We start from the raw sequence: 12,213 nt of genomic DNA, 5'->3' as shown, positions 1-12,213 counted from the left end.
GAAGAGGGAGAAGCAGGCTCCATGCAGGGAGCCCGATGTGGGACTCAATCCTGGGACTCCAGGATCTGCCCTGGGCCAAAGGCAGGCGCTAAACCGCTGTGCCCCCCGGGGCTGCCCTGATCATTACTTTAAATTCTCTATCAGGCATGTTATTAATACCTGTTTCTCTTAGATCACTGGCCATGGCCTTGTCCTGTTCTTTCATTTGGGACAAATTCCTCTGTCTCCCCATTTTGTTTAAATTTCTGTGCTGTTTCTCTGCTAGGAAATTTGGCTATGTCTCTTGTTTTTGAGGGTAATGACTTTAGGAAAAGAGGTCCAGAAGTGCCCTGCAGTGTAATGTCCCCTATTTCCCAAGGCCTGGCACTTCTGGAGGTGTTTCCAGTATGTGCTGTGTGTACTCTGCTATTGTGTCCTGACTGCTTTATCCTTCAGGCCTGTGATCTGCAGAGGTTCCCTTTGCCTGTTTTGTGCAGTATTTGGCCCCTGGACTGAATGTGGTAAGTTTTAACTAGGTATGCTCTGGTCTGCTTGTGAGATGAGACTTGGGACACTACCCCAGGAACTGAGCATTTTCACAATTTTCTTATTCTTAATATTCCAAAAAATGCCACAGTTAACATTTATATGCATAGTTTTCTTATTTCTGTTTATAGATTTTGCAAACCATTTTATAATCATGATGAACACTGAAAATATTATGCTAAGTGTAGTCCAGTCACAGAGACCTCATACCATTCTGTTATGAAATGTCTAGAATAGTTTACATCTATAAAGATAGGAAGTAGATTACTGATTGGGGCTGGGAAAGTGAGTGAGGATTTGGGGGGATTTATAGTCAAAAGATGTAGAATTTTTCGGGGGGTGATTAAAATGCTCTAAAATTAATTGTTCATGGCTGCACAATTCTGTAAATATAGTACAAGCTACTGAATTGTACACTTTAAACGGGTAAATTACATGCACTTCAATAAAGGTGTTAAAACCAGATTTTGATTTATTAATCATGTCTGCTGCTTTTCTATTCTCCACCTCACTGATTTCTATTGTAATCCTCATTTCCTTCTTTTGATTTCACTTGGTTTGTAGGGGTTTTCCCTCTTTTATTTGTGAATTTAACTCAATTCTTTATTTTTGATTTGTAAGTGTTTAATGCTTTGAATTTTCTTTTGATCACTGCTTTACATGCATCCCATAGGTTTCAATGTGTAGTGATTTTATTATTTTTAGTCTATAAATTTATTTTGTATTTTCTTTTATCAAATGTGTTTAATAGTCTTAAAATATAAATCTAGATTCTAAGGTGACAGTTTCTTCCCTTTCATTACATTGAAGATGTTTCATTTTCTTCTTTTTCTGAAGTAAAATCAGCCATCCTTCTTATACTTCTGTCCTTGTTCTCCCTTCTCTCTACTCTTAACATATTCTCCTCTCTTGATTTTTAGTACTTCTATCATGATTTACTTAAGTGTGTTTTATGAAAGTCCTAGGGGATTGCTGAGCTTCCTGGCTCTGCCAGTGTTGTTGCTCTTGTTTTAAATCAGATTAAGAAAGTTTGTGCTAATGTTCCATTTTTTGGGGGCTGATTTGGGAATATATTATTATATTTTCACCTATTTGCGGACATTTCTTTTTAGTGTACCTTTATTGTCTATACGGATGTTATTCTGTTCCTTATTCCTTTTTTCTCACAGTAACCACTGGTTTGAAACCTCTCAGGAGCTTCCCGGGGAAAATCTGAAACCGGTTCCTATATAGGGGGCGGGAAAGAGACCAAAGAAAGGTCTCTGGTAGGCCATTCCAGGTTAGTAGGTGGCAGGAAAATGAACTTCTACACAAGATTTGTTTTTGGTGGCAGCAAGACAAGTCTCCATGCTGGCCTGCCAACTTTTGAGAGTGAATATAGAAGTCTTTTTTTTTTTTTTTAAAGATTTTATTCATTTATTCATGAGAGAGAGAGAGAGAGAGAGGGGGGCAGAGACACAGGTAGAGGGTAAAGCAGGCTTCATGCAAGGAGCTCGACGCGGGACTCAATCAGGCGATCAGGCCCTGGGCTGAAGGCGGCGCTAATCCACTGAGCCACCCGGGCTGCCCAAATATAGGTCTTAACTAGGTTCAATCACATATACCATGCAGTTGTTCTCAACACATCACTATCTCAAGGTTGTGTCCTGAGAGCAGCCTCTGGGAGTGGGAAAGGCAAACAGAACCCACATTCCAAGGACAGAAAGGGGATGAGGAGCCTCCTAGTGCCTGAGTCCAGCTCACAGGTCAACTGGCAGTCCTGTCTTCTTGATGACCTTCTCCAACAAGAACTATAAGACATTTACTTTTGTGATCTATTTGATTGCTCATGCATAAGTGAGATGAGCATTTCTAACCCATGAAAGAAGTAACCTAAGGATAACCTTCCTAATGTATCAGTACTAGAGCTCCCTCTTTCTTATGTTGTTTCATAAAGTACTCCTCCCCTCATCATTGGATCTTGTTTTGCCTTCTCCATTCCTGACTGCTCAATTTGCTCTGCTTAGTCTTACTTCCAGCAGTTTCTTAATGTAAGCTTTGTCTTATCAGAGAACTTTCATCACTTAGAATTGAGAGTTCATAGGGCTCAGACTATTCTAGTCCTCCTTCTGTTACTTGGGACTGGGAGTCTGCAAACTTCATCCAGTTTTGGCTGTTGTTCTCAGATATGTCTTGTGAGCATTTCTGAGAACACCTATAGTAATTTGGGGGCTCTCTAGCTTCCAGGGCTATCAGAAGACCATCTCCTTTCTCTGCTCCCTTCTGTGTAGCTGCTGATAAATACTATGTGAGTGTGTTACTGTTGGAGGTTGAATCCTACACCTCAAATTTTAGTTTGTGGGAATACTTTATCACCTAATTTGTTATTGATATTATCTGTAGGTTTTTGGCTTCTCTACCTTATTCATCTGTTTCTTATGGAGGGCTTTTGGGAGATGAAAAACATATGGTACCACTTACCTTCCCAGAAGATATAAAGAGGAAAAACATATTATGGAAGTTTTTTTAAGTTGTCTTCATAGTTGAAATGTGGGTTAAAAAAAAAAAAAAGACATGTAGGTAAGAAAGTGGTTTAGAACATGAACTTTAGGGATCCCTGGGTGGCGCAGCGGTTTGGCGCCTGCCTTTGGCCCAGGGCGCGATCCTGGAGACCTGGGATTGAATCCCACGTCGGGCTCCCGGTGCATGGAGCCTGCTTCTCTCTCTGCCTCTCTCTCTCTCTCTCTCTCTATCATAAATAAATAAAAATTAAAAAAAAAAAAAAGAACATGAACTTTAGACTAGTTCAGCCTTGGATTGAAATCCCAGTTCTACTCTTTGGTATGTGATCTTTTGCTACTGATTTATTCTTAGTTTCTGATTTTTTATCTGTAGGAATGATGTTCAAAATCATTAATAGGGATCCCTGGGTGGCGCAGTGGTTTAGTGCCTGCCTTTGGCCCAGGGCACGATCCTGGAGACCCGGGATCGAATCCCACGTCGGGCTCCCGGTGCGTGGAGCCTGCTTCTCCCTCTGTCTATGTCTCTGCCTCTCTCTCTCTCTCTGTGTGACTATCATAAATAAATAAAAATTAAAAAAAAAAACCAAAATTATTAATAATTGGCATGGTCCAGGTGCTGACTAATCACAACACTGTGACTAATTAAAATGGATAGCTTTGAAAAACTGGTTCAGCTCTATCAGTATCAGCTGGTGAAGAATACTGCTCATCTATAAAATAGAATTGTAATTATATGTCTTGCAGTTTTGTGAGCAATAAATGCAGTAAATGTTTGTAAAAGGAATTTGGCGCAGAGCCTGTGACATAGTAAGCACTGAAAAAATGGTATTTATTATTACTATTATTTATCACCAGTTGGGAAGCACTAATATACCCTGTAAACTTTTCTCGGATGTTCTCTTGACTCTCCTAATCTTACCTTCTGTTGTCAAAGAGTACTCCATTCTCTGAGTTTTCATAAAACTTTAAAAAATCACCAATACAGCATCGATCACATTTTTATTGTACTTAGTGGTAGAAGAGGGAGGAATATTCAAAACAGAACAGAAGCTGTCTATAATGCCAGACCTTTGGTTTCTGGCTAATAGGATATCTGATGGGTCTCAGAGATGGGACCTAGTTGTGCCTAAGTTTATCGTAGGGTCTTCTGGTATCAGCTATTTATTAACTTGCACAAAAGTATTTTTGGTATCTGGCAACGAATAGGATCACACTGGTGTGCCTAGCTGAATTTAAGCTGTTAGTATATAGTTTGCATCTCTCTTTGTGGCTGGGAACTTCATCTGACCCAGATACAAACAATATTTGTAACAGGGTTAAAAACATGCATATAGATTAAAAAAAGAACCACTTAAATTGGGATGCAAGGAATGGGGGGAGGTGGTCAGATAATGATCTCAGAGAAGGAGGGGATATTTTCAGAGAAAGTTTCCACAATAAATAACAGAGATTAGTAAGATTATCTGTGCCTTTGTAGTGGAAGAAAGGATCAAGGAAGATATACTGACAGTAAATTTTTAAAGCAAAATTTAAAGATTTTTTGTGGGACACCTGGACAGCTCAGGGCAGCTCAGAAGCAGCTCATGGAGCCTGCTTCTCCCTCTGCCTGTGTCTCTGTCTCTCTTTCTGGGTCCCTCATGAATAGGTAAATAGAATCTTTAAACAAAAAACAACAACCCACATCTGATGGTCATGATTCATTTGTAAAATATTTGACAACATCATCTTCTAGAAGTAAGAGGGAAGAATTAGAGAATACAAATTTAAAGACAGCTGGTTTGCAATAACCTTGGTAGAAATTATCTTGGAAAATTTGACTACTAATGAAAAGATTCATGAGAAGTTTCAAAGTCTAAGGTGAAGATGATGCTTTTCCACAAAATAACGATAGGCCGTGATTCAAGCTGTATTTTAACTGAACTAACTGCATGCTTGCCACAAAATTATAGAGATGGAGAACAGATTAGTGATCGCCAGGGGTTACAAGGTGGCAGTGGAGGCAGGAAAGACAGGAATCGACTGGCTATGAAAGGGGTAGTACCAGGGATCCTTGATTGGGGTAGTGGTTACATGAATTTAAACATGTGATAATATTGCATAGAAATACACACGTGTACACATATACACAAATGAGTGCATAGATGACTGGTGAAATTTGAATAAACTCTTGGATTATGCTAATATCAATTTACTTGTTTTGATATTATAGTATAGTTAACAAAAAAGGTTACCACTGGAGAAAACTGGGTCCTGGTACACAGGACATTCCTTTAGATTCTTTTTACAAGCTTCCTGTGAATCTATAATTATTTCAAAATAAGAAAGTTTTACTTATTTAAATTTTTTTTGGGATCCCTGGGTGGCGCAGTGGTTTGGCGCCTGCCTTTGGCCCAGGGCACGATCCTGGAGACCCGGGATCGAATCCCACGTCGGGCTCCCAGTGCATGGAGCCTGCTTTTCTCTCTGCCTGTGTCTCTGCCTCTCTGTGTGTGTGTGTGACTATCATAAAAAAAAAAAAAAAATTAAAATTTTTTTAATTTAAATTCAATTTAGTTATCATGTTAACTGTGTAAAAACTCCCCATTCTCTTAAGTGGTGGTGCTCCTCCACCTGGGTCTTTTCCACTGAACCACTGGACTGTGAGGTCAACAACAGTGGCAGTAACAGGGCAGTTCATTCCAAATCCAGCACTGCAGTTTACCTTGCAAAAGGAGGCACTGCCACAGCTATGGTGCCTAAAGATATAGGAATGAACTATCTGTGAAACATTTTCAGCCTATGGAGTGAAATTATTTTTTGCAACATTTAAAGGTGCAAGACATTATAAAAAACCCTGCTTTATCTTCCTGTCAATACCCCCTCCCACCCCTGCAACAGGACTTGCTTTAGATTTCAGCTATGCAGAAAAATTTAGGTTATGCTTTCAAATTTTTAAATTTTGTTTAAGTTTTGCATTTTTGTTTAGTCTCATTAAAGTCCTATTTGTTTGTTTTGACCACAGAATTATATGTGTGTATATCAAAAGTGGTCTCAAAATATTTTAAGAAAAAAAGCAAAAACAATATATTGCTGATAATGTTTGGACCAGTTTCCATATTCTAAAAAATATATATTAGTTTCAGGTGTAGACTTTAGTGATTCATCAGTTGCATACAGTTTTTGCACAGCAAAGGAAACAACCAACTAAACTAAAAGGCAACCTACAGAATGGGAGTAGATATTCTCAAATCATAAAGGGTTAATATACAAAGACTATAAAGAACTAATCAAACTCAACACCAAAACCCAAAAAATCCAGTCAAGAAATGGGCATAAGACATGAACAGACATTTCTCCAAAGATATACAAATGGCCAACAGACACATGAAAAAATGCTCACCATCATTCTGCATCAAGGAAATACAAATCAAAGCTACAATGAGATACCACCTCACACTGGTCAAAATGGCTAAAATTAACATTTTAGGAAACAAGATGTTGGCTCAGATGTGGAGAAAGGGGAACCCTCTTACACTGTTGGTGGGAATGCAAAACTTGTGCAGCTACTATGGAAAACAGTATGGAGGGTCCTCGAAAAGTTACAAATAGAGCTACCCTACGAAACCAGCAATTGCACTACTAGGTATTTATCCAAAGGATACAAAAATCATGGATTTGAAGGGGCACATGCACCTCAATGTTTATAGCAGCAAAATAAAAGTTTTAAAAAGTACTCCTATAGCATATTTGCAAGCTCACAATATGTATATATAATTTTAGAAATTAGTTCCTAATTTTCTTAACTGTATGCTTTGTGTCACAGTATTTCCACAGGTGGAAACGTTCTTCCTTTCCTTTGTCTAAATCCCCTATCATTTTAGGACATTTTCTAGGCAACTTTATCTAACTTACTTTTTTCCTTCTTCTTTTGTTGCTGTCTTAAATATAACCTGACTCTCCCTAGATTTGCTTCTCTTCCCCTCATAAGTCAATGGTAGTTGCTGGGATACACAACCTGTCTCTAAGAGCTCCCTCAGTTGCAGAGCACTGTTTCACCCATGGTTATATTCCTTTCCTAGAATGGCCAATATCCTATGACTAACCTCTTGCTTCTCAGAGCATCTCAGAGTCCATCCCACCTTCAAGTTTTAATGTTTGTAGGATCTGTAGTGATAACTCCTCTTTCATTCCTGATAGTTAATTTTTGTTTTCTTAATTAGCCTAGCTAGTAATTTATGGATCTTGTTGATATGTCAAAGATCTAGTCTTTAGTTTTTTAAATATAATGTTATTAGTCTTCAATTGCACTGATTTATGCTTTTATCTTTAGTATTACTTCCTTCTACCTTTTTGGCCTTACTTGCTCTACCTTTCCCAGCTTCTTAAGGTAGAAACTTAGGTCATGAGTTATACATTTCTTCTTTTGAAAAACAAGTATTTAAAGCTATACATTATTCTCTAAGTATCTACAAATATTTAGGGGTCTTCCAGATATTTTTCCATTACTTATTTCTGATTTAATTCTATCTTTGATAGGAAACTTAATGCATGATTTTAATCTTTTATAATTTATTAGGACTTGTTTCATAGTCTGGCTTATGATGTATTTTGGTGAACAAAGTGTGTATATTTAAAAAGAATGTGTATTCTACAGTTGTTGAGTGCAGTGTCCTATAAAGTAACAATTAGATCAAGGTAGGTGGTTGATAATGCTATAGCCTTTACTAAACTTTTACTTAGATCTCATACTAACTACTGAGAGAAGACTGTTGAAAGTTCCAACTGTTAGAAAGAAAGCAAGAAGAGAAGCTCCAATTATAATTGTGGATTTGTCTATTTCTCTTCAGTTCTGTTAGTCTCAACTGTGGTGGGCAGCAGACGATGTCTCTTCAATTTTTGAGCTCTCAATAGCTCAAAAGTCAGCTCCACACATGTGTTTCAGGTGTCAGACAGAAATATAGCCATTTTATACACAGAATGTGGTCTTCTTCCTTTTTGACTTCTTTCTTTTGGGGATTTCCTTTCTTTGATGACCTCCTACTTTGCAGTTGTTCTAGTAGTCCCAAACTCTTTCGGGACTGAGAATAACAACTGGGGTTTGCCCTCAGGCAAAAAGCCATACAAATGGGAAATTCACTGTCTCATTTCTTTTTTTTACAAAAGCACTAATTCTCCTCCAGTGTAGGAGGAGAATTCCTGTGCTGTTCTTTTCAGGGAGTTATTTTTTCTACTTGGCCCAGAGTTTGCAGTTTTTACCTGTAGGAGGGTTGCTTCAATAGGAAATACTTAGCTATTACTAGAAGAAGAATCCTATTTATTTATTCATTTCTAATGTCTATAGGATCTGTGATTTCTTTTCTCTCATTTCTGGTATTGGTAATTTGGTCTCCTAACCTCTTTTTTTGATTGATCAGATCTGTAGCTAGATGTTTACTAATTTAACGCTTTAAAAGAAACACATTTTCTATTCAATTAATTTCCAAAAGTATCTATTTCCGTTGCTCTTTTGTTTTCTTCCTCTTAATCCCTTAAGGTGGAAACTTACATAATTTAGGTTTTCCGTTTTTTCTAATATAAACATATAAAGCAATAATTTTTCCCTCTAAGCGTCACTTGCTCTGTGTTCTACACTTTTGGATATGTTTTTATTTTTATTCAGTTCAAGATATTTATCCGCTTCCTTGTGATTTCTTCTTTGACCCATAGGCTATTTTAAAATATGTTAATTTCAAAATATTTGGAGCTTTCTCAGAAACCTTACTATTATTAATTTCCAATTAAATTATATATTAAATATATTATAAATATAAGTTAATTATGTCACATATAATTGCATTATAGTCAGACAACATATTGAGTGATTTTAGTCTATATTTAAATTTGAGATTTGTTTTATGAACCCCATAAAAGTGAATATTCTATGCACTTAAACAAGATATTTTGCTTTTTTACAAAGTGTTCTATAAATGTCAATAGGTCAAGTTGGCTGATAATGTTTTTCAGTCTTCCATACACTTACAGTTTTGTCTAGTTCTATTAATTTCTGAGACATGAAGGTTAAAATCACCCATTGTAATTTTTTGTTTTTCTAATTCTCTTTTCACTTTTGGTTTCACATATATCAAACCTCCGCTATGCTGCATACAAGTTTAAGATTGTTATATCTCTTGATGACCTAATCTCTCTATCATCATAAAATGTTCCTATTTTCCACAACCAGCATATTTGGACAGACACAACTTTGATAACCAAACTATAGAAGATCCATGCAATTCCCCACAATGTATAGAACAAGCATAGACTTTGGATTAAAGGTGATATTCTATAAAAGATAAAAAAGAACTTTTCCAGGGTTAAAAATCAGGATATCACAGGGGGGTTTGTTTGTTTATTTATTTATTTATTTATTTATTTATTTTCAAATCTTTTTTTTTTTTATTGGAGTTCAATTTGCCAACATACAGCATAACACCCAGTGCTCATCCCATCAAGTGCCCCCCTCAGTGCCCGTCACCCCCACCTCCCTTTCCACCACCCCTTATTCGTTTTCCAGAGTTAGGAGTCTCTCATGTTCTGTCTCCCTATTACCCACACATTTTCTCTCCTTTCCACAGGGAGATTTCTTATAAACAACCTAGACATTATTCAATTTCATGATGATAGTATGTAAGATTAAGAAAGAACACTGATTCCAACCTAGCTAATGTGAATTTCATTAGTGTCTCTGAGGCAAATATTATCTAGTTTATACCTACTTTTATGACAAGATGTAGGGGCATGCTCAATGCTTTGTGTCAAAATTTTTCCTATTCTCTTAGTAGCTGGGCACTTCCTTAATATGATAAAAGATAAAAGATTTACCTTAGTCTCCCAAGCCAGTAGCATACTTAATGGGAAAGTTCTAGAGATGTCCCGTTAAAGGTAGAATAAGACAAAGAAGCCTATACTATGTTCACTATTATTAAATATTTTTATTGGAAATAACTAGCCAATACAGTTAGATATGACAAATTAGTGGTATAAAATTCGGAAAGGATTTTGTCATCATCTCAATGACATGATTGTAATGATAGAAAATCTAAAAGACCCAACTCCAAACAATAAAATCACTTAGTTAGAATATTAATAAGCAGAAAATGATACTTTCGTGTATATGAACAACTACCATACGTAGAAACTCTAGTTTCATAGTTCTAGGCTGCTGCTGAGAGAGACACTAGACACGGTGGTTCCATTCTGTTGCTGTTAAGTGCATTTCTTAAAGCAACCATTTGACCACTTAATATCACCCCACAACTGACAGCACTCTAGTCAACCGTCTCTCATCTCTCCACCTCCTACCCCTGCCCTGGATCCTTAGAAGTTAACAGGTAGCAAAACAGATCCTTTCCTTATATATAGGAAAGACAGAAAGAGAGAGAGAGAGAGAGAATCCAGATAAGGATACTTGTGGCTCTAAGAAGTAGAATCCCTGTCTCAACAACAATAGCTAATAATTTTGGGCACTTACAACATTACTAGCGCTACCTAAACTCATTTTATCTTCACCTCTATCAGAAAATAAGGAAACGTATTAGATATCCCCATAAGAACTTCAGAAAGAGGGTGAGCTCCAGGTTTAAACGACATGAGATTACACTTGACTAGTCCGGTCATGTAACACATCAAATTTAGGGGACCCACCAATGCCGAGACCCTACTTTTTTGGAGGAAAGGTACCTGGACTTCAAACTTACGTGAAAAGAAAAAAAAGTCAATAATGATGGTAATAGTGGCGATAATCATGTGGGAAACAAAGGCAGAAGGAAAATTAATTCCCTCCCTACTTGCAGCCCATTGACGAGTCCTTGAAACGGGCGGAGTGACATTCTTCTACGGGCTCAGCGGCCCCCATGTTGGCTTTGCTAAGGGCAAAAGGGCAACCTTGGCCTGACCCGCCAGGACCCTGCAGGTCTTCTTTAACATATAAAAATTCCTTTGGAAACTTCCTTTATTTTTATTCTGGAGTCAAGATACATGTTAGCAACCATCTTCCAAGCACAGGACCTATGGATACGTATCTGGCGGGGGGGTGGGGGGGGTGGGGTGTCTTATGACCAATGTTTTCTTTTTTTATCTTTTTTTTTAAGATTTTATTTGTTTATTCATGAGAGACACACACACACACAACACGCAGAGACACAGGCAGAGGGAGAAGCAGGCTCTACGCAGGGAGCCTGATGCGGGACTAGATCCCGCGACCCCGGGGTCACGACCTGGGCGGAAGGTGGCGCTAAACCGCAGAGCCACCCGGGCGCCCTAAGGGTTTATTAGACAATAATATATGACCTTTTCCCAACAATAACTAACGCCTTCAAGGTCCTGGCAACCTTGTTTCCAGAATTCCTTTGAAACTTATAGACTTAGAGACTATCGCCCCCCACCCCAAGTTGAAGGTGTATAATCACTACCCCTCACGACCCCATGCAGCTTTCTGTCCACAGGTCCTGTCAGTAGACGTTTAATGAAAACCACCTCTTGGGGATCCCCGGGGGGCTCAGCGGTTAAGCACCCGCCTTCGGCCCAGGTCGTGACCCCGGGGTCACGGGATCGAGTCCCGCGTCGGGCTCCTGCGTGAAGCCTGCTTCTCCCTCGGCCTGGGTCTCTCTCTCTCTCTGTGTCTATGAATAAATAAGTAAAATCTTAAAAAAAAACAACAACCCAAACCCACCTCTTTTGCACGGAAGTCCTCTCAAGAATTCTTCCTCAGCCGAGGGCTTCCCAGGCCGCCATCCTCCTACGCGGTGACGGCAGGACGACCAACAGGGCGGTGGGCACGGCTGCGGCGTACGACCGCGGAGGCCCAGACGCCACCTGAGCGCTTTACATCCTTGGAACAAACGCACCGGGTAAAAATGCTGTTACCGTTCCTCGCGCTACTTAACTCAAGTCGTCTACGTTTTTCTTTTTTTTTCTTCTTCTTCTTCTTGCCCTCGCATTCCCTGGAGCGCCGTAGGCATTTCGCAGCGATTGGATGGATAAGACTGTCGTGCTGCCGTGTGTCAGGCGAAGGCGGCGAGTGGGCTCCGCGGGGGCTGCCGCAGCGGCGCGGCGCGGCGCGGGGCGGGACAGAAGGGCGGGCTCTGCGGGGCCCACCTCGCTCCCCGGGCGGGGCCGAGCGTCCGCGGCGGCCTCGGCCCGCGACTCCGACCTGGCCCGGCGTGCCCCG

General features: G+C 39.2%; 2 protein-coding genes across 4 annotated transcripts in view; one reads left to right on the top strand and one right to left on the bottom strand.

Annotated features, from left to right (window-relative positions):
* The window catches only part of BLVRA (biliverdin reductase A), a 77,745-nt gene that overhangs the window by 64,149 nt on the left and 1,383 nt on the right, over positions 1-12,213 (bottom strand). For 2 of the 3 annotated variants that reach the window (XM_077864138.1, XM_077864137.1), the window contains exon 1: positions 11,716-12,159. The exons of the other annotated variant lie outside the window; for it this stretch is intronic. The gene's annotated coding sequence lies outside the window, so the exon portion shown is untranslated. Of the gene's footprint in view, positions 1-11,715; positions 12,160-12,213 lie in introns of those variants that run through there. 3 annotated transcript variants of the gene reach the window in all.
* The window catches only part of COA1 (cytochrome c oxidase assembly factor 1), a 72,725-nt gene continuing 72,383 nt past the window's right edge, over positions 11,872-12,213 (top strand). Inside the window, exon 1 of the mRNA XM_077864141.1 lies at positions 11,872-11,893. The gene's annotated coding sequence lies outside the window, so the exon portion shown is untranslated. The remainder of the gene's footprint in view (positions 11,894-12,213) is intronic.

The sequence above is a fragment of the Canis aureus genome, chromosome 21 (assembly GCF_053574225.1).
Source record: "Canis aureus isolate CA01 chromosome 21, VMU_Caureus_v.1.0, whole genome shotgun sequence".
NCBI lineage: Eukaryota > Metazoa > Chordata > Mammalia > Carnivora > Canidae > Canis > Canis aureus.
The sequence above is the reverse complement of the archived record's forward strand: the minus strand, read 5'-3'. Positions and strand labels throughout refer to the sequence as shown.